This window comes from Megalops cyprinoides, chromosome 22, assembly GCF_013368585.1.
Source record: "Megalops cyprinoides isolate fMegCyp1 chromosome 22, fMegCyp1.pri, whole genome shotgun sequence".
NCBI lineage: Eukaryota > Metazoa > Chordata > Actinopteri > Elopiformes > Megalopidae > Megalops > Megalops cyprinoides.
In genome coordinates this window covers 1,438,198-1,459,741 of record NC_050604.1, presented here as the reverse complement: position 1 = coordinate 1,459,741, position 21,544 = coordinate 1,438,198, and positions in this window count along the sequence as shown.

Genomic DNA, 21,544 nt, shown 5'->3' with positions numbered 1-21,544 from the left:
GCATTACTCATTGCATGTTTCTCCCCAACCATGCTGCGCAATGTTGAGCCAACGCCTATCAACAGAAATAAACATACAAAAAAGATTTAAATTTTTCAACAAATCCCCCCATACACCAACCCCCTCACCCCCTCCACACAGACATCCCAATATGGTCGCTGGGGCATTGCTAGTGCGTTACTGGGTGGTTGCCAGGGTGTTGCTAAGTGTTTGTTAAGGGTAAACAATATGGTCGCTGGGCGTTGCTGGGTGGTTGCCAAAATGTTGCTGAGTGGTTGCTAGGTGGTTGCTAGTTCCTAATAGAGGGTGGATACCCGACCCGAGCCCAATGGGACCCATCTGGACCTAATGAGTCGGGCTGGGTTTGGACAAAAATTTAGAAATGATGTTCAGGTTCAGGTCAGGTTTGGTCACATCAGCCAAACAATAACTAGGCAGCAAACATTTGACTTTTGAACTAATTAGGATGGGCTAGCCTAGCTGACATGGTGCTTCAAGTTCTTTTTAGTGAAAATATAGTGTAAAAATAAATAAAAATGATGGACCTTCTGTCTGTGTTGGGCTACATTATGTTCAGTGCTGGGGTTTGTTTATTTACGTGACAAAGGAACACATAGGCTATTTCAGGCAATAAATATTCATAGGCTAAAGATGGAGGGCGTCACACAAAATTTGTCATCAGGGAAGATTAAAACTACCGAAAACCATGCAGGGAAATTTACGGTATGGAGGCATTTCGATTTAGTCATCATACAGATAATAATGAAGCAGCTGGTTACGTAAAATGTAAGGCTGTGATTACAAGTACCGTCTTTTTTTGATGAAAAACGCTGGCCAGAGCATTTTTTTCAAGTAAAAAAAATGCTGGCAGCGTTTGTTCCACAAAGCAGTTGAGAGTGTCTTTTGTTGCCATAACAACAGTAGCATGTACATAGCAATCTAGCTGGCTATACATTGTTGCAGAGCTAACGTTAGCTAACAGGTTAGTTTTGATAACGACAACTTCAAGCAGTCAACACAAACATTTTCCAGAAACTCCTAGGATCCGTCCAATTTGACTCCAAACAGGCCTCTTTATGATGAATGTTATGATACAGTTTAACTGTCATGTTGTACAGTTCACTGTGCTCAGAAACTAGCACAATTAACTTCTCCACTGCTACCTTCTCCATTTTTGGTGGTTGTTATGGGAGACAACAGGTGTCACTACTCCGCTTGTGATTGGCCAGCTGTCAAAAAAGTGCTTGATGTAGGGCATTTTTTCTGAGAATCTGAACTTTTTTCAACTGAAAAAACGCCCTGAGCTGCAGAAAAAAATGCCGGCAATGGAGTTTAAAAGAAAAAAAACACTCGTTTTTTGAAAACACTACTCCATAGGATTATTATGTAAAAAAGACGCTGACAGCTTCAAAAAAGATGCTACGTGTGAACACAGCCTAAAACGTGTTGGGTTCTGGTGATATGACAGCAAGAAGACTGGGAATTCTGCCTTGCAGCGACATGTGGGCAGAGGGTGCACGCTGCGGGTGGTTTAGGGCTACTGCAGACTACTATTACTGGCCTCACTACCTGCGTGAGGCTTGGGTCGGGTTCGGACATAAAAAACAGAATGCCTGTCGGGTTCAGGTCGGGCTCGGACTTGGTCAGGTTCAGGACAGAAATATGCGTGGTTTCTAGGTTGTTCCTAGGTGGTTGCTAGGGTAAGCAATATGGTTGCTAGGGACATACCCGCCTTTGATGAGTGTTGGGTCACATGACCCGAAGCAGCATACCAAATCCCATGGCTATTGGTCAAATGGTGACTGAGTGGTAAGACTTTGAAAAATGAACTGAAGTGAATAGGAGGAGGGAGGGATGAATAAACAAGTAACAGACGAGTGTGGGTCAGTATGGATTTCAGTGAGTGTTGGGTCACATGACCTGAGCCAGCATATGAGATAAGTTTGCTGACGGCCTCAGCGTGACCGTGTGATAGAGCTTTTGAAAAATGAATTGAAGTCAATGGCAGGATGGAGGGTATGAATAAATGAGTCAAAAAAACTGATGAAAAAAGTAACAAAAAGACGAGTGCGGGTCAAGACGGTCTTGGATGAGTGTTGGGCGATTTGTCCTGAGGCAACATGAGGTATGGTGGTTATGGGGTGAAAAGTGACCGAGTGGGAAGGCCATGAAGTGTTGAAAATGAATGGGAGTCTATGGGAAAAAAGGATGAAAAAACGACAAAAGCCGGAGCATGAGTGTGGATACGGCTTAGCTGCATACAAGCAACCTGATCGGGGTCAGACTGGAGGGGTTACAGTTGGTTTGGGGTCGATATTTCAAAAAACTGTGGGAGGAGAAGCGGGACAAAATTTGGTGGAATAAGAAGAAGAATAAAAATTATATATTGGATATAATCGAATCGAAAAATAAAAAATCGGACAACAATAAGCATCGCAATCACACTAATAAGACTACGGATAACAAGTGTGCTTAGCGAGACCTAAATAACATATACCAGGCAACAATTTTTAGAGACTTACTATACAAATTACATTTATTTTCCCTTTTTTAAGTAAGTAGCAAAAGAAAAGAAATGATTATGTAAGCAGAATAAAAATAAAACACAAAACTACATCCAAATAGGGCGCTCCAATGGTAAATAAAGAAACTTCTCAAATAAACCAACAATATCACTTGCATAAATTACTTTGGCTCTGACGACTGTTACAACCATGGTCATTTTTGTTTGTGTATTTTATTTGTTTTATTCCCGGGGGGTATTCCAGAAAGCAGGTTTAACAAACTCTGAGCCTAACCCTGAACTCTGAGTTGATGAACCCTGAGATGGGAAACTCTGAGTTTTCAGTTCCAGAACAGCTGATCCGAGTTAGTTCAATCAACTCTGAGTATGTTCACCCTGAGTTAAATGCATGCACGACGACTATAAAAAGCCATCATTAATGGCGCTCCGATACTACGATTCACCATGACAACCGTCCTACTTTACCCCTGTGGAGTTAGAGATTCTGATATGTGCTTATGGCGAGTATGAGCACATTTTCAGAAAGAAAAGCAACACAGCTGCAGCAGCAAAGGAGAGTGTGGTAGGAAAAACCCCTTCCAGTCTGGGCCGAATAGGCTCCCTCCACACTTGTGTTGTAACAACTCCAAATCAATCAATGTCATAATGAATCGCAAAAAATAAATACAGAGAATATTCCTCAGAGTCTGATGCAAAAGGTTTATTGCATATGCTGCAACTCACATACAGTAAACCGGGTTGGTCCGCAGAGCAGTCAGTCAATCAGTCAATCAGTCATTCACCAAATCCGTCTGAAAAACCCCCTAAATGCATCCTTCTTTTATGCTCTTTCCCGGCTCCACCTGTTATGGGCCTTAAACACAAACTCCTCCTGTATGGTCCCTCCTTCTCTCGCCATTTTTCGGCACACTCTTCCAATACACCATTATCTTCACGCTTTCTACACCTCCCCATTTACTTTATTCTTATTTCCAGGCCGCATCTGAATGTCATTTTTTTAAAACTCAGGCCCCTGGCCAATTTGCCAGGGCCATCCCTTGCTGGTACCTCTTCTTCTGTTTTTCTTGCCTCAGATGACCCTGAAGCAGTGTTTCATGAACTAAAATAACCCTGGGCAATGGTAGTGCTTATGAGAGCAAATAACCACCTTAACATATACTTGTGACAATGCCTAGTTATCTCCACCAAGTAACAAGCTTAATCGTACCACGTCAAGCTCTGCTTTCCTCTGGTGGGGTGAAAGTGACAATGCTTATGCCCAATTTTCCAACACATTTACAATTGGCATGGGAGAGAATTGCTGCGTGAGTCAGTGCATACGTTTGAATGCAGTAGTCTATTCATTTAACATTTAACCACTCTTCCTTTTAATATTACAGGTGAAAAAGTGGTGGAATGTTATTGAATATAATTCTATTTTCATTTGTGCAATCCCATGGCCACAAAGCACACTTGGCAGCAGCTGAAAATGAAATATAAAAATATAGTTCAGACAGGTAAGACATATTTTGCTTAGGCCTATAGGCTCATGATTGTACCTCACTTTGGTTTTAATCATATTTGACATATTAAACAATGTAAACAACATTCAGTGGCTATATCAACTTGTAGTAGCTTTAACTCCCAACAGAATGCTGTTTTAACATAAATGTCCTCTCGCCTAATATCCTGCATCTCATCTCAGGTTTAACGAACTCAGACTATTCAATAAGCTGTATTTTATGTTCATTCTGGCTGTGTGCGTTGCGTCGTTTTACATTTTCCCCAGATCCGTATCATGCCCTCCCAAGGTGTGCCCTTCGTTTGGTGTCTCCTCCCCTCACCCGTGACTGGAGCCTTTCCCCATTTCCTGGGCAAGCCTCTCCCTTCAAAGAGGCTCTGTCCACACAAGAGAGAAGAGCATTGCTGCTCCCTGATGTTTGCTGCCTGTATTCGCTTCTGTATTTGTAGCCGCTATTTGTACTTTGTCAATTGTAATCTTAGGTCTTCGTTTGTGTGTAATTAGGGGCCAAGCACTGAAGGTGCTAGGCACCTATTGTAATTGTTAGAATTTTTAGGGGCCAAGCACTGAAGGTGCTTGTAATTGTTGAAATTGTATTGTAATTGTATTGTATTGTAATTGTTAGAATTTTTCACTATTATACTTTCTCCTCTGGGAGTCTATGGCAGCCCATAGAACCACTTGGTGGATTTTTATGAAATTTGGCACATTAATAGAGGACAGTCCAAAGTATCCAGGCCTCAAATTTGGGGTCAATCCATCCATCTCTGTAGCGCCACCAACAGGCCAAACTTCAAGGTACATTTTTTCTTATAACTTTTGAACCGTTTGTCCTAGAGTTGTGATCTTTTTCCCCCTGAATCCTTGGGTCATGGTGGTGATTCGAATGCACCCATTGGGGTTAAAGTCCGCCATATTGGATTTTCTGCCATTCTGAATTTTTCAAAAAACCTACTTTTGCGCACTAGTCCTAGGCTGTTGATCCTATCACTACCAAATTTGGTACGTATCATCTACAGATGGGTGTGACCAAAAGTTATTCAAAGAATTTTGCTAGGGCAAACGATGTGGCTGCTGTCATTCAATGAATTTCCATGCCGAAGACACTAAAACACTGGGTATGCACCAAGTTTCATGAAATTTGGCCACTTGGTGGCGCTATACCATTAAAAATCATTAAAATACCCATTACTCTGGCAGAAAAGCAGATATCTCAACTAAATTTCTTGTGCTACATCAGCCATTTTGTGTTTCATCCATCTTTGATTTTGTCAAAATTTAACACAATTAACCACCACCTCCTCGAGTTATGGCACAATGAGGTTTTGTGTATTACCTCTTTGGACCATTGTCTTTAACAGTTGTTAAAGGATAGTTGCCAGGTTGAACAATGTGGCTGCAGTGTACCCACAAATTTGCCCGTGAAGTCACCATAAAGGAAGAGTGGCCATATCTCTGCAATGCTTTTGCTCATTGGCATAAAAGTTGATACACATGCTTACAATTAGGCCTGGGTGCCACACAGCAAGTTTAGTGAAATTTGGCCACTTTGGGGTGTTATACTGAAAAACAGGTGTAGACACCCATGTGTCCATGTACTTAGATTTTAATGACATTTTGTTCTAATGGACATTACAAGACACAGACCACACAAAGAAAAGCAGATATTGCAACCAATTTTTGTAGGTCATTACATCATTACATATCAGGTCCTAACTGGAAAATGAACACATAATTCAGTGTCCAAATGACATGGCTGCTAAGATACAATCAGTTTGTAGCACTTAAAATAGGCACATCTCCTGCACCTGTGGCACTTTGTGTATGCACAGACCTGTGACCTGTGAGTGGCTGACGCTAGAAATAGACGTCAGAGTATGAGAGTTGGCTACAAGAGAGACAGCGGTGACATTAATTTGTATTTCTTTACATTCCCAACAGGTAAGCACATTATTTACCATGATAGCTGATTATAGTCAGTATTAGTAAAGAGTGAAACTGCAGTTTTCTAATCTTCTTACAGCAACCATGAGTTTCGTGCTGAGTTTTGGCTAGTTTCTGCGGGTAAAATGGCGGGTGCCGGTTCAATGGTTTATCAGTAAAGCCCCGTATACCCCAGCAGAATTCCATAAGAGCCAGTCAGTCATGTGAGGGGGAATTGTTAAAAAAGAAATGGCTGTTTAGAAGATGTAAGTTTGAAGGGAGTGAGTGAGTGAACGTGTGTAGTTGTTTTGGTTATCAGTTTCATGTTGTGCTAGTGGCAATCAACTAGTGATTAAATGTTAGCCAATGCTAATCGCGAATGCTAACTGTTTTTAGCATTTCAGCATTTAATCGCGAACGCTAACTGTTTTTAGCATTTCAGCCTTGGAGTAGAGATCTATCAAAGGATGTTTTTTCAAGCACAGCTTATTGAAGTTTGAAATACTGTCCAGTGTGATTAAGAAAAGAACACACATGCACACCACATATACAGATTATACCATGCATTCTGGTGCAAAGTTAAATACTTACCTATGTACTTAATATTCACAGTTGCTTAATACTTACCTGTTGTTACATATTTCATTCTTACCATGTGGGTGTGAGAATTATACATTCTGGTGTAAAGTTAAACACTTACCTTTCACTCAATATTTCCACTTCTTGATATTTGTTCAAGTATTATACAATGATTCCTCAGTCTAACAAACAGGTTATTGCATTGCTTACATTCTATGTTTCACCGTTGACGTAATGATCACTTACTGTTGAACTCACCTGTTCTTACAGAATCCATTGTGTGATTGTAATAGGCCTGTATGAATGTGTGATATACAGTATCTGTTTGACTGTGAATGGTCATTTAATGTAGTAATGATGCAAAAGAAGAGTGGCCTGAGAGTGGCTGACGCTAGAAATAGACGTCACGGTATGAGAGTTGGCTGCGAGAGAGACAGCGGTGACATTAATTTGTATTTCTTTACATTCCCAACAGGTTTCCTTTATTAAATATGTTAAACCAGCGCTTGGTGTCATTCTTAGCCTGGTAACACACCTTTTGACCTATTGCCACAACTAATATACTAAATACTGTTGAGGAAACACTTGGACTTTCCATATTGGCCTGAATGTTAGGCAGCAGTTTTTTTCTACTTCAGAAATTACATCTGAAAAGTGTGGTTGTCTTACATGGGAGGACTAGACTTTTTAATGTCATTATACATTAAGAACAGCAGATGGCGCCATTTATCTGAGATTGTTGAGTGGTATTAGAAATCCCAGTAGACTAGTTTATTTTTTTTTTTATTTAAATGTGGTAATTTCATCTAACAGATGTAGAAAATATATCAGAGTACCTTGTTTTATTCAGTGTATTTTATTAAATTGATTTCAGATTGACATTTCCTTTATTGTCATTTTATCATGCACTTGCGTACAATCAAGAATGAAATGCAGTTTCTCCTATATCAACAGTGTATATAAATTACAAAGAGAATTAAAACAACATATATTGATAAAGAATACACTCAGTTTTGTAAACATTTGGAGGGGAATAGCAGCATGACTCTATGGCGGCATGTCTTTATTGCATAGTTGGAGGGGAATAGCAGCATGTACTGTCAATAAATGATCTTTTTTGTCTGTACAAAAAGTACCAGGTGCAGCATGAAATGGATTGCACTAGTGCAGAATAGTGTCAGTCTGGTCCTATGGGGGGATTAATGGTTCAGTGGGGGGGGGGGGGGGGGCAAGAGTGTTCATGATCTTCACAGCCTGGGGTATGAAGCTATTAAGAGGGGTCCTTTTCTAATCAGGGACATTTTATTATATTCAGCTAACATGGTATGTTCTCTGCCATTTTTCCCATGATTTTGGATTTTTTTCCATATACCCAAAAATTGCACTCCTCCAACAGCATTGGCACTTCTCATTGCAATGTCCCAAGAAGGTACACTGCATTTTATGGCACTGCAGTACTGCCTAGCATTATGGTTTCAAGTTCTGGGTGCATCTGCATTCAGTTTGTACCTTGTCCCTGTGTTTCCTCTGGGTATTCTGTTTTTTCTACCACAGTCCAAACACATTCAAGTAATGTCAATTTGACATGCTATATTGCCCATAGATGTGAGTGTAAGAGTGGGTGTCAATGTGTCTGTTCAGCCTGTGATGGACTGGTGTCTTGGTCAGGGGTTGTTCTCATTAGTTGTCTACCTGGTGGCCCTGAGGTGCTTGGCCCCTTCATTGCTGCTTGCAGCTATATTTGTTAGTATTTTTTTTTTTCTGGGGCTCCGTAGGTTATTGGTTGTGGGAAGTAGGGAGTCGATGCCATTTTCTTTTCAATATATTTTTTCACACTGGTTTCATTAGTAAGGGAGAAAGGGAAGTTTTGTGTTTTGTTTGACATTCATTTTGTGTTAGGCCAATTCGTTTCGGCATTTGCTTGGGGCTCGCAAATTGGCTCTCGATCGCTATATGTAGATTGTTCAAAGACGCCATCCGAGAGACTCGTCGATGCCTCGCAGACACACGAAAGATATCTAGCAGGCTGAATATCTGGATCTGTCAGGGAGTCCTAATCCCCGTAGTAGTCGGCAGGCCAAGACCCTTAAAAAAAACTTTTGATGGCATTTTTTGTTAAAAGTTGGCAACCATGCCAGAAGTTATCAGCATGGATTAAGGTTTCAGAATAACCCGGTTGCCAACATGGAACCTGACCTTCAAGGTCAAATATTGAGGTCAAAAGGTCAATCGAGGTCAAATTTCAAGTTTTTTCTATTTTGTGATGTACTTTCATAAAATATAAACTTTTTTAAAATAAATATTGGATAATTAGTGCATGAAGGATAGAAATTTCAAATATATTGATTAATTTGATTTGGATATTTAGAGTTTATATGGCCATTACTCTTTTATGGTATGAATAATACAAAACGTTTTTATGTTTATCTGTTTGTTTGCAAGATAACTCAAAAAGTGCTGCACAGATTTGGATGAAATTTTCAGACAATGTGGGTATTGGGACAATGAACAGCTGATTAAATTTCAAACCATCTCAAATTTGTGGGTCAGCGAGCCATATTGCCTTGGCGGAGATCTGCGCTCCCTGAGTGCTTTTCTAGTTGTTGCTGTGTTACAAGTAGGCTGTCTCATCCTGATCATGTTCCATCCCTGCAGTGTTAAGACATCCATCAGCATCACAACCACATGCAGGTATACAGGGCTGTCCATTCTTAAGGCAAGTGCAGGCATGTGTACGGCATTTGGTTCTACAACCACAAGTAACCAGTTCCAAGCAAGTACTTGGAACAGGAGGTTTCCTAAGCCACACAACTACCAACTGTTGGTCTACAACCTTCCAACCACCCGTCTCCTCAGGGGTTTCACTAACATCTACCTTGTCAGACTGCAGCCATACCTTTGCCTGATGATTTGCATGTGCGAGATGCAATGCCAATGCATCACTTGTTGGTGGTAACATTTCCATAGCTTTTTTCCCTTTATAATGAGAATGGCAACTTCTTGGGAAGTGTACAGTACACTCTCTACTCTCACCAAAAATATGATTTGGCTCTATTTTCAGATTAAAGAATTGTGAGCATGACAGATAAGAGAACTTAGTATAATATAAAAATAATAGAAAATAGAGCCCCCCCAAAAGACAAACCATAACATTTATGTATCGTTTTTTCACTTTTCGACTTTCAAATTTGACCTTAAATTATAATGATTTTAACAACCACTGGAATCTGGAACCTCAGACCCTACTAATAACTTCTAGCATGGTTGCAAACTTTTAAGAAAAGAATCCCATGAAAATAGAGCCCCCCAAAAAGACGAACCCTAAAAAGTTTTTTTTTTTTTTTTTTGACCTTTTGACCTTCACATTTGAATATAAATATGATGTTGGCAACCACTGGATTCTGGAACCTCAGAACCCAATAATAACAACTAGCATGATTGCCAACTTTTTAAAAAGATTAGCATGAAAATAGAGCCCCCCAAAGAGGCGAACCATAACATTTATTTATCGTTTTGTATCTTTTGACCTTCAAATTTGACCTTAAATTATACATTTGATTTTGGCAACCAGTGGATTCTGGAACCTCAGAGCACCCTCATGACATCTAGCATGGTTGCCAACTTTTTAAAAAGATTAGCATGAAAACAGAGCCCCCCAAAGAGAGGAACGATAACATTTATCTATTGTTTTTTAACTTTTGACCTTCAAATTTGACCTTAAATTCTAAATTTGATTTTGGCAACCACTGGATTCTGGAACCTCAGACCCAACCAATAACTTCTAGCATGGTTGCCAACTTTTTAAAAAGAATCCCATGAAAGTAGAGCCCCCCCAAAAAGACGAACCATGAATATATTGTTTTTGACCTTTTGACCTTCAAATTTGACCTTAGAATATAAATTTGATTTTGGCAACCAGTGGATTCTGGAAACTCAGAGCCCACTGATAACTTCTAGCATGGTTGCCAACTTTTAACAAAGAATGCCATCAAAAGTGTTTTTTAAGCACATTTCCTGGTGTTGGCCTGCCGACTATAGTAGTGTAGTGTGAAAAGTGTTGTGACCCGGTTGTAACTGGCAGTGAGTGAGGCGACGAGCTACAGCCAATGAGAACACAAGACACGGGGTGAGGGGAAACCCGACGGGGGCGGGGTGGGGTGTACAACATCAACAAGCATGGCTACAACAAAAGTTCCGCGATCTGCTTGGACCCAGGAAATGGAGGAAATTTTGGTTGAACTGTGGCAGGAGCACCAATGCTGTTTTGATGTTAATAATAAACTTCTACAGTACTGTGAATATGAATTAATGACTTAGGACTGTAACTCTTATATTACAATTTAACTGCATAAACAATATCAATAACAGCAGTACCCCATCAAACTACAAGTATTGTGGGATAAGATTTTGGCCATATTGCTTACAGAGCATATTATCTTTGTCTACAGTAGCCATTTTTGGAAGAAAAAAAATCCCTGTCTCGCGCATGGTATCGTGTCATTCCACGTGTCGATTCTCGCGTGTATTCTCGTGACAAAACGTAGTTTGGAGACCAGACAGACTCGTCGGAGATTCCGCCTGGTGAAAGATTTTGTAATGTGTGACCCCCTGTCGCTGATCAGTCATGTAGCATGCAAACCACAACGACTTAAAAGAGTCCCGATTACAAGACAGCAAGTTGTGTAGTGTGAACAGTACAGCGATCTGACGACTTTGAAAGTCATGTAGTGTGAACCTGGCCTTAGCTGTGCTTTAGAACTGTACTACTTAAACCAGAAATATCACGAGTTTAACGCACAGCTGTGTGTTAAGCTAAACGTGGTTGCTGTGTAACAATACGCACGGGTTCAGCTGATACGCAGTTAAACTGTCTGGAAACCGGAAGTTGGAGATCTACCAGAGCCCGTCTCCCACTGTCAGTAGGGTTTCTCACATGTACCCCCCAGCCACCCACCCCAACCGCATGTCTGAGACTGAATTAAAGCTGCTTTGTTGATCTCTATGTGTTGTCCCTGCCAGTTCCTGGACTGGCAGTAAGGATAGAGCATGGCTCATTCAGAGATATTCTCTGTCAGAACACAGAGTTAACAAGAATGCCACTTAATGACATAATGTAGGATTCTCTGCGAGTTGGATCCTTGATGTAATATAAATATTATAGGCTACTGTAATTGTAACCCTCTGTTTATAAGCATTGTGGTCTGGATCGTGTTTGAATTATTATCATTACTCGGGGATGTGCATAGACACTTGTTTTGGATAAGATAAGAGTGGCTGTGAAATAAATGTGTTCGATGGCTAAATTGTTTGTTGTATATATATACTGTGTGTGTGTGTGTACAGCAGGTCCTCGGTTTACCACGTCCTCGACCTACGGCGTTCCGTGGTTACGTCGCCATCTCCCATAAATTTATTAAGAAAGTCTTGTTCCATCATTCCGACGTATGGCGTTTGCGAGGTTAAAACAAATTTCGCGTGGGAACTAGTTGGCGAGCGGAGCGGACGAATACGTCGTCACACAGCGCTATATGAGGAAGACGGCTTTGTTTACGTTCGCAGGTTGTACACCATAATGGATTGTGCTACATTTGCTTTCTTTCGTTTGTGTTGTTTTTTTTTTTTTTTTTTTTTTTGAAACTTTTGCCCTTCATTATGGCTCCCAAGCGTAAGTCAGACTCTTCTGATGGCAGTGCTTCGAAGAAAAGGAAAGCCATCTCCATGGAAGTGAAATTAGATATAGTAAAACGCTCGGAAAAGGGCTTTTACTGTACAGTGTTTTTATGTCCTATATTATGATTTTACCACTGTGTTAGCGTAGGTGACATAGGTACTTATGTACAGTATGTGAGTTCCAACTTACGGCGAAAATCGCGTTACGTCGCGCCGTAGGAACGGAATTCCGACGTAAGTGGGGGACCCCCCCCCTGTATATATAAAAATTACGGTGGCCGAGATGGCTCAACGCACTGCAACTTCTGAAAACACATGCAAATAGACACAACACCAGCAAATTAAAAAAAAAACATCTTCATCTATTTGACAACACATGTGTTGCAAATACAACAGAGCAAATAATGAAACGCGCTGCAAATAAGAAAACAACAGCAGAAATGTTTCCAGGGGGACCATGGCTGCAAGTAGCTTTTGGTTTGGATATGCTCTGGCTTTTTTTGTTGTTGTTTGGATATGCTCTGATACGTAAGTGGTTTTGTTGTATTTTAACATCTTACACCTTCTAACACCTTAGCTTATGAGCAAATTCAAATGATTGTGAAACGTTGTGCTAACTTTGTTAGCTGGCAGTAACGGTAATAGTTACTTTCAGCACTGCGAGTTAACAGAGGACAAGCAAGTTAAACAACATGTGACTTCTCTTAAACTTGCATGGACTTATGTTAAACCAGTCAAAATAAGTTGCATAACTTATGATAACAATGGTTTGGAATTTTTCTTCGTGCTTAAACTTTATTTACTGACAGTTCCGGGAGTAAGTTAGCCAGCTAACAAAGTTAGTACAACGTTTCACAATCATTTGAATTGGCTCATAAACTAAGGCACAATGCGACCAGGATGTTAAAATAAAACAAAACCACTTACGTATCAGAGCATATCCAAACCCAAAAAAGCCAGAGCATGGCCTTCATCATTTGTATGAACTGCCTGCATGTTTTGCGTGTAACACCCTTTACTAAAAGTAACTAGTATTTGCAGCCGTTATAGATTAATGTAGTGGAATAAAAAGTAGAATATTGCTTTGAAACCACAGTGTAGCAAAGGGCGAGAGCAGTCACCTCACCCAGGTCTACGGGGTACCAAACCTGCAGCTTGACCGCAACGCCAAACAGCGAGGCTCATTGGTATGGCAGTCAGAGCGCATAAACAGCTGTGGTGACTAGCGCTGTCACGATAACCGCATCACCGCTAACTCGCAGTAATTTGTTGCTTTATTACCCCGGGAAGAAAAAATCATTACCGTCACAGCCCTAGTGGTGACAGCACTCTGTCACACTGCCCTCCCCTTCAGGAAGCACACCCATGCGCTTCACGCACAAAGGCGTACCTCGCGTATTCCCCCACCGTACTTCTCCCTTCCCAGGGTGCCCCACTCACTAATGCTTCACCCGTCTGTGGGGTCCCTCACAGCAGGGTCAACCTAACCTTGGGGTCCCTCAAACGGCTCACACACTGGGCACGCCTCCAATGGCCTCATGGCAAGCCATCCCTCTACTGACACTATATGTAGCGAAGGGTGAGAGAAGTCACCCCACCCGGCCTCAAACGCGGATATACAGGGCACCAAACCTGCAGCTTGACCACAACACCAAAGAGCCAGGCTTGTTGGTATGGCAGTCAGAGCAAATACATACATACCGTAGTGACAACACTCTGTCACACACAGGTACCGATGGCACAGCAATGGGGCTTAAGAAGCCGTGTGACTTCTTCCGCAATACGCACATTTAAAACTGTGTTAAACTGTAAACCGCAGCTAAGCTAACAACAGAGCAATTGCCTCAGTGTGTTTTGTTTATTATTTTGCTTTTTTTGACTCCTGAGTTTGTATTCCCTGTCACCCCTTCTATTTATGTTTATGTAATAAATTTTTGTTATGCCTTCCGTATTGCGACTTTGGTCTCCCCTGTTATCCTTGTTACAGTCTGACCCTAGACAGGGCTGTAACAATGACACGCCGTAGGTGTTTCAAATACCCAAATAATAATAACGGCCACTTAGCTGGCTAGCACAGTAGAAAAATGTATGAATTACTACCCGTATGACATGTAACCAAGAAAATGCTAAACAGTACAATTAACACAACAGTATGGAAATATACACAGTGTACATCAAAAGCATAACAAAAATATGTGACTCATAAGTGTAACAGTTTCAAATACAGTTCCAGTTTTCAAGTCAGTTATCAAACATTTGTAACTACGTTGGGGCCCATGCGTTGGTGCTATACTTGCCGTACAAAACAAAGACACAGAGTTGCTGACAGAGTCTCAAGACTCTCTTACGCACTGATGAAGAGAATGTCTGGTGATGTCAACTGAAGCAGGGTACTCACAAATGAGAAAAACACACACACACACAGAAAGCAGTTCCCAGGGTACATGAAGAAACACATGCAAGGGGAGCGAATGAAGATGAGGCGATGAAGATGAGTTCATACAATAACTGTCATCCAGGTGACAATGCTGTGTGTAAGCCAGATCTGCTTCCAGGCCGTAGAAGAGCAAACAGCAAAATATAACTGAACTTTGGATTACTGTGAAAAGAAATAATATTTGGGCCTATACTTAGTAAATTGTAAGTCTCCAGTTTCCTTATTAATTGGTAAGATGCCGCAAGCAGCTGGACCGCAACATCACAGCTCCAGACTCTACTTCCTCTGCCTGAAGTCTAGCATTCCTTTTATGTATAGTCCAATCAAACTCCGGATTGGACTGATTGGATAGTAACGGGTCACTTGCATTTAAATGTAAACTAGACCGGTTAAGATATAAGAATCTTCTAAAGTTCTAGCGGGAAACTTGTTGAATAAACTGGAGTGAGGGGGAAAGAAGGATTCTGGGACATGGAGTCTTTTTTGAGTATTACATAAAATAAAAATGTATAATAATAAAGGGCAGAATTTTACAGGGCCCTACATAGGTATGCTTCATCACGAAGAAAATGTCAAATAGAGGCAATTCCATTCTCCAATATTCTATCAGGCTGTTATTGTGGCAGCTGGGGGCAGTATTAGGGGCATTTATCCTCTAAAGCCAGCAACAACTCTAAAGCTAAAGTTTCAGAGATCACTGCATGGGAGAGGTTTAGCAATGCAAGATCAGCGGAACAAGTCATCACACAAACCAAATTAAGAGCCACTTGTCACAAAAGTGGCCATGCTCTATCCCTACTGCCAGTCCAGGAACAGGCAGGGACAACACAGAGAGATCAACAAAACAGCTTTAATTCAGTCTCAGGCTCTTTACCTATGAAATGTGCATGCTTTCAGCTCAGTGCACCCAGCATCCTGTGCCCCCACTGCAAACAACAAGCCTGAGAGAGGCAAACAGATGCCAGCCACTGCCTCCTGCACTGGGAATGTGGGGGCCCTGCGGAGAACGACACTATCACAATCTATGGACTTAGAGTGTTGCAAAACATTCAGCCAATCAGGCCTTCAAGCATTTTTTTTTTTTTGCTAAAGACGGTATATACAGCCAACCTGCACTTCGGGAAGCAGCAACAATAATTGCCTATGAGTAAATGCTGAGTTGTGATTGGGTGAGAAGGTGTCACTCAGCCTGATTACAGTTCAAAGTCAATAAGTGAGCACAAAAAACTACAAAACAATGTTTAAAAGTATTTGAGCACAGTATAATGTAGTTTCAAATTAATCATGCTGGCAGCTATAACTGCAGGACTTGAGCTCCTTAAGTATTTCACAATTAAGGGGAAGATACAGTTTAATTTTCATAGCAGATGTAGCAAAGCTTCTTCACTAACATATAATGACTTGCACAATAGAGTACAGTTACAGAATCCTACTCATTAGGCTTGGTTACAACTACAGTTTTGTTTCTAATGATTCAAGTGTGGTTCATCCAGACCAATAATAATATACAGTATCTATCAGAGGTAGAGGGGAGAGGTCACTGCTCAGAGGAAGTGTGGTCGCTGTAGAAACAAAACTATGATGTTTCTTCCCGAATGTCACATTCACCCCAGCAGAGTGTTGTCATGAACCGGAAGAAGATCTCTAAAAGTGCAATTCAGTGGGTATAAGGTTTCCCTGCATCTCTCATATTTGCAGAAATACACTATATGGACAAAAGTATTCGGACGCCTGACCATTTCATTGTAATGACATTGTATTCAAATACATACACTTTAATATGGAGTTGGTCCCCCTTTTGCAGCTATAACAGCTTCCACTCTTCTTGGAAGGCTTTCCACAAGATTTTGGAGTGTTTCTGTGGGAATTTGTGCCCATTCATTCTGTAGAGCATTTATGAGGTCAGGCACTGATTTTGGACGGGAAGGCCTCGCTCGCAATCTCCGTTCCAGTTCATCCCAAAGGTGCTCGATGGGGTTGAGGTCAGGGCTCTGTGCGGGCCAGTCAAGGTCTTCCACACCAAACTCATCAAACCATGTCTTTATAGTCCTTGCTTTGTGCATTGGGGCACAGTCATGTTGGAATAGAAAAGGACCTTCCCCAAACTGTTGCCACAAAGTTGGAAGCATAGCATTGTCCAAAATGTCTTGGTATGCTGAAGCATTAAGATTGCCCTTCACTGGAGATAAGGGGCCTAACCAAAACCCTGAAAAACAGGTGTGGCCAAATACTTTGTCCATATAGTGTAGCACAGGTGCCCTCACACAACTATAATCCAAGAGTATTACAGACAAACAAATTTGATCTTAAAATTGTTACCGTGTTTTTGTCATGTTTTCAGAGCATTTTGCTTTTGTCTGTGGCAAGCAAAACTGATTTTTCCATGCACCTTTCTGAAAATATCTTGATGTCATTGGCCAGAATCGTCTTTACTCATGTCATAACCCTAACTCCAACCCTAACCCTAAACTAAACACAAACTTCTTTTGTACTGAATGCAGAAAGTGGATTTTTTTTCCAACCCCTAAAGATGGCAGCCAGGAAAAATTCAGCCTCATACTACGAGAAGAAGCATGTTCCAGAACTTGGGATAGAAATTCCATTACAGTGCAATTACTGTATGGATTCAAACCCCATGGTGTGCAAAAAACTCCTCTAAAAGAGAAATTGACGTATAAACAACACAATGATGACTTAGTGCTTCAGTGTGTTATGATGACCAGCCAAAAGCAAGGAACAGAACATGTTGATTCAGTGAGCTTAGAGCACCTCCTGAATCTGCACATTCATGGAGAGAGCTGTGGGTGCTGGGGGAAATGCCTGTGGCCACCCTCCTGTTTTCCATGGATGCATTAAAAACGCCTGCAAAATCATATCCACAAAGAAGACCTGCAAGCCTGGGGCACTCAAACTAGCAGCTTGTTATTATAGATTGAGGAGGAATAAATATGAATTCACACAGGAAATTTATGTCCCTCCTTGTTCTCTTTATAGTTTCCTGTATGTAAGCCATCCCATCATAAGCCCAACATAGATACTTTTGGGAGGCCTTTACAGGGGTGTAAATCTTGGTTTGAATAAACAGCAGGCTGGGGCTCAAGGCTACCACTGTGTCCCACTACTGAATGGGTTAATTGTGCCCAAACAGAACAGCGCTTTCACATATAAACATCCCCTACTCAATGGCAGCTTTATGGTTATCATATAACATTCCTCAAAACATATGTATGTATGCATTGACTTGACACAGGATAACAACTAAACTTATCAGAAAAACCAGGAGCATATTGTAAGATTTTGGTCCAGATCCCTAAACTAACTCACTCAGTGCAGCATAAGAGAGCACAGATCCTCTCACTTAAGGTATGCTAATACCTGTATTCATTTGTCTAGATGGCCTTAGTGTAACCACAGTTCTGCTCACAGACTTCAATTGTCACTTTGGCCATGGCTGGCCATTGCAGCAATTGGTGCTTCTAAAGAAACCAGTGATGGGTAATTGAGAACTGTTCTTGCTAGGGAAGATACTGCAATTACCAGACCTCCTGTATTTCACCACCTGTATGCTAATTATTGTCGATCCTGATCAAAGCTCTGTATCAGTATAAAGAATGCTTTCGCTGAGTGCTCAGGGTTCAGATCGACTCCGCTGAACCCAGAGTGCGTTTTCACGTATTTCTGACAACTGGCGTTCCTGTAAATAAAGAAGTCTTTTCTGCGAAGATCGGAATTGCACCTTGTTTTTCCTTACAATATTTTGTTCACTAAAGCTGGGACCTCTGCCATACAGGCATGCCTGGCTTACTGAAGTACCTATACTATATGGACAAAAGTATTTGGACACCTGACCATTTCATTGTAATGACATTGTATTCAAATATATATACTTTAATATGGAGTTGGTCCCCCTTTTGCAGCTATAACAGCTTCCACTCTTCTTGGAAGGCTTTCCACAAGATTTTGGAGTGTTTCTGTAGGAAAGGGCCTTCCCCAAACTGTTGCCACAAAGTTGGAAGCATAGCATTGTCCAAAATGTCTTGGTATGCCGAAGCATTAAGATTGCCCTTCACTGGAGATAAGGGGCCTTGCCCAAACCCTGAAAAACAGGTGTGGCCAAATACTTTTGTCCATATAGTGTAGTTTGGAAATATTGTATTACATTACTGTCATTTAGCAGATGCTCTTATCCAGAGTGACTCTCATATATTACAATTTACAGCTGAGTTTACTAAGGCGATTCTGGGCTAAGTACCTTGCCCGAGGGTATGGCAGCAGTGTCCCTGCAGGGATTTGGTTACAAATCCTGCTCCTTATCCCTACATTAGACTGCCACCCCAAATTTAAAGCTTGCCTCTAAAGTTGATCTTTTCAACTTTTGTCTTGTCTTCAAATCTGTTTCCAGCATTGCCTCTGTGGCTGTGTAAGTTCAGTGGTAGTGTATGTAACCTATGTTAGCCATAATTGCCACCAACAGTTAAAACTAGACTACGCCACTCCCAGTTATACGGGTGGGAGACCCTCTAACAATAATGACCAGATTCCAGTTCCAGTTCTGTTGAAAGAACTAACAGAGGTTTAGGTATCAAAAGGTCAAACTTTTATTATACAAAAAAAATCACGAAAAACAAACTTTATGACAGGACACAGTAGTAGTCGATAGGTCAAATGCAGCGTGATGCCATAAGTTTAGTCGTAATTATTCCCACCCAAACAACCTGCAAGTCACTGCTATTACAGTCAAAGAACCTCTGTCCCAAGATGATGATACAGGCAAGGTACAATCTAGGCCTGATGGTAATCTGGGTCTAGTGCATACTACTGGCTAGGGTAAACAAAAGCAAGAAAAAAAACAAAATACATATAATGCAAACAAAAAACAATGAGAAATGAACCCCACTACGAAATAAATCCAACAAAGCCACTCCAGTAAGGGCAAACAAAAAAATATATATATCAATCCAACTAATACAAAAAACAAAACAAAACCCCCAGCCGGTAGAAATGTACACAAGATGCACCCAAGGAGGTCAGCCTGCTGACCCACCATGCGCCCAGAAGGACAAGAACAGAATGTTCCCCCCGCAGACTCAGGCTGAAATAATATTGCACGTACCCGAAGAATAAATACAGCTCTCGTCACAGTAGTTCTAATTGGATAGGTGCAAAACCCAAGCACAAATAGTCCACTAATCACAGTGCTCAATCTCTATATCCAATTAAGTCACTAGATCACACAATAAATTAAGAAAATCACTTACTTATTAAGGCTGATAAAACTCCAAACGCGTATGCATTGTACCAAACAAAGTGGCTGCTTCAGGTGCATTCACTTCAACCACACAATAAATATTTACAGTCACATGACTTGACTCGAGTCAGACTCGAGTCGCAAATTTTAGGACTTGAGACTTGCTTGACTAATATTCATAAAATACTTGACTTGACTTTGACTTGATATTCATAACTTGAGACTTGACTTGGACTTGAATTAAATGACTCGAAATGACTTGCCTTTTTGTTTAATAAATATTTTTGTTTCTCAAATATTGAGGAGTTAACTGTATGATTTTTGAAACATGTAGGTGTGACGGAGTGCCGTCACTGCGGTTGAGTATGCGCTCTGACTGCCATATCAACGAGCCTGGGTTTTTGGTGTCGCGGGCAAAGTCGCATGGTTGGTACCCCATAGACTTCCAAATAAGTGCATCACTATGCTAAGAGTAGTTATCATGAAGTATTACAAGAAGGGAGTATGATACAAAGTTAATTGCTAAGCTAGTGTAGAGTGCCTTTTTTGTGAAAATAGCAACCAATAGGATAGATAGACATAGACAGAGAGGAAGGTATGTTAAAGGTACAGCTTGAAAAGATGAGTTATAAGTTTTTTCTAGAAGGCATTCAGGGAGTCTGTTGCCGGAATCTCGGCAGGAAGCTTATTCCACCAGTGTGGAGCCAGTACTGAGAAGAGGCGGGTACGAGAGATGCTGCCCTTGTACTCCGGGACATGGAGGCAAACCGAGGCAGCAGAGCACAGCACTCTTGCAGACTTGTTGGCCTTGGTCATGTCCTGTATGTATTGGGAGGCTGATCCGTTGAGTCCCTTAAAGGTCAGTAGCAAGGTCTTGAACTTGATCCTCGCAGCAACCAGTAGCCAGTGGAGGGACTCAAGGAGAGGTGTCACATGGGCTCCCTCAACAACTAATGCTATGAGTCTTGATTGATGCTAGATTCAAGGTATAAACGTACATACAGTTACACCCCTAAATAGCTAGTGAGGTTGGTCTTTTGACTTTTGAGTTCATAAGTACACATTTGCTTGTAAATGTAGGTCTTTCCTATTCAGGCACTGCAGAGTATTATGCAGAATTACAGTACTAGCCAACCCCTGCATTATTAAAGTGCAGACAGTCAGACTTCAAGTGCTCCATGGACAATTACAGTAAGGCCTCAACTCAGTGGAAAATTTCAATAAAGTGTAACCACCCAATTAATCTGGTATTACATTTCAAGTATTTGTGGAGGGCTTTTCCATGCTGTATTACACATATTACTGTTGCCTGCTTCCCCACAAGTAATTAACTTTTCTCCATTTATTACAAAGCAGCTCTGCTAAAATTTAACCCATGGCTTTGCCTCTCTGTATGTCTATATGTTAACCATTTTAGGATTTATGTCACTGGGCTTTTGAAGAACTGAATTCAGTTTCAGGCTAATGTAAATGCAACATTGGCTACACTGTAACATTGCTCTATTTAATCATTAAGGATCTGCTTCCATCTTGTTGACAGCATACAAACTGCAGATACAGTATAACGAGGCTTCAATGCATGTCACAGCAAGGGGCTATAACCTGGCTATAAAATGGTGCTAGAAGCATTCAGTCCCATGCATTGAGGTCCAGATGGGCCTC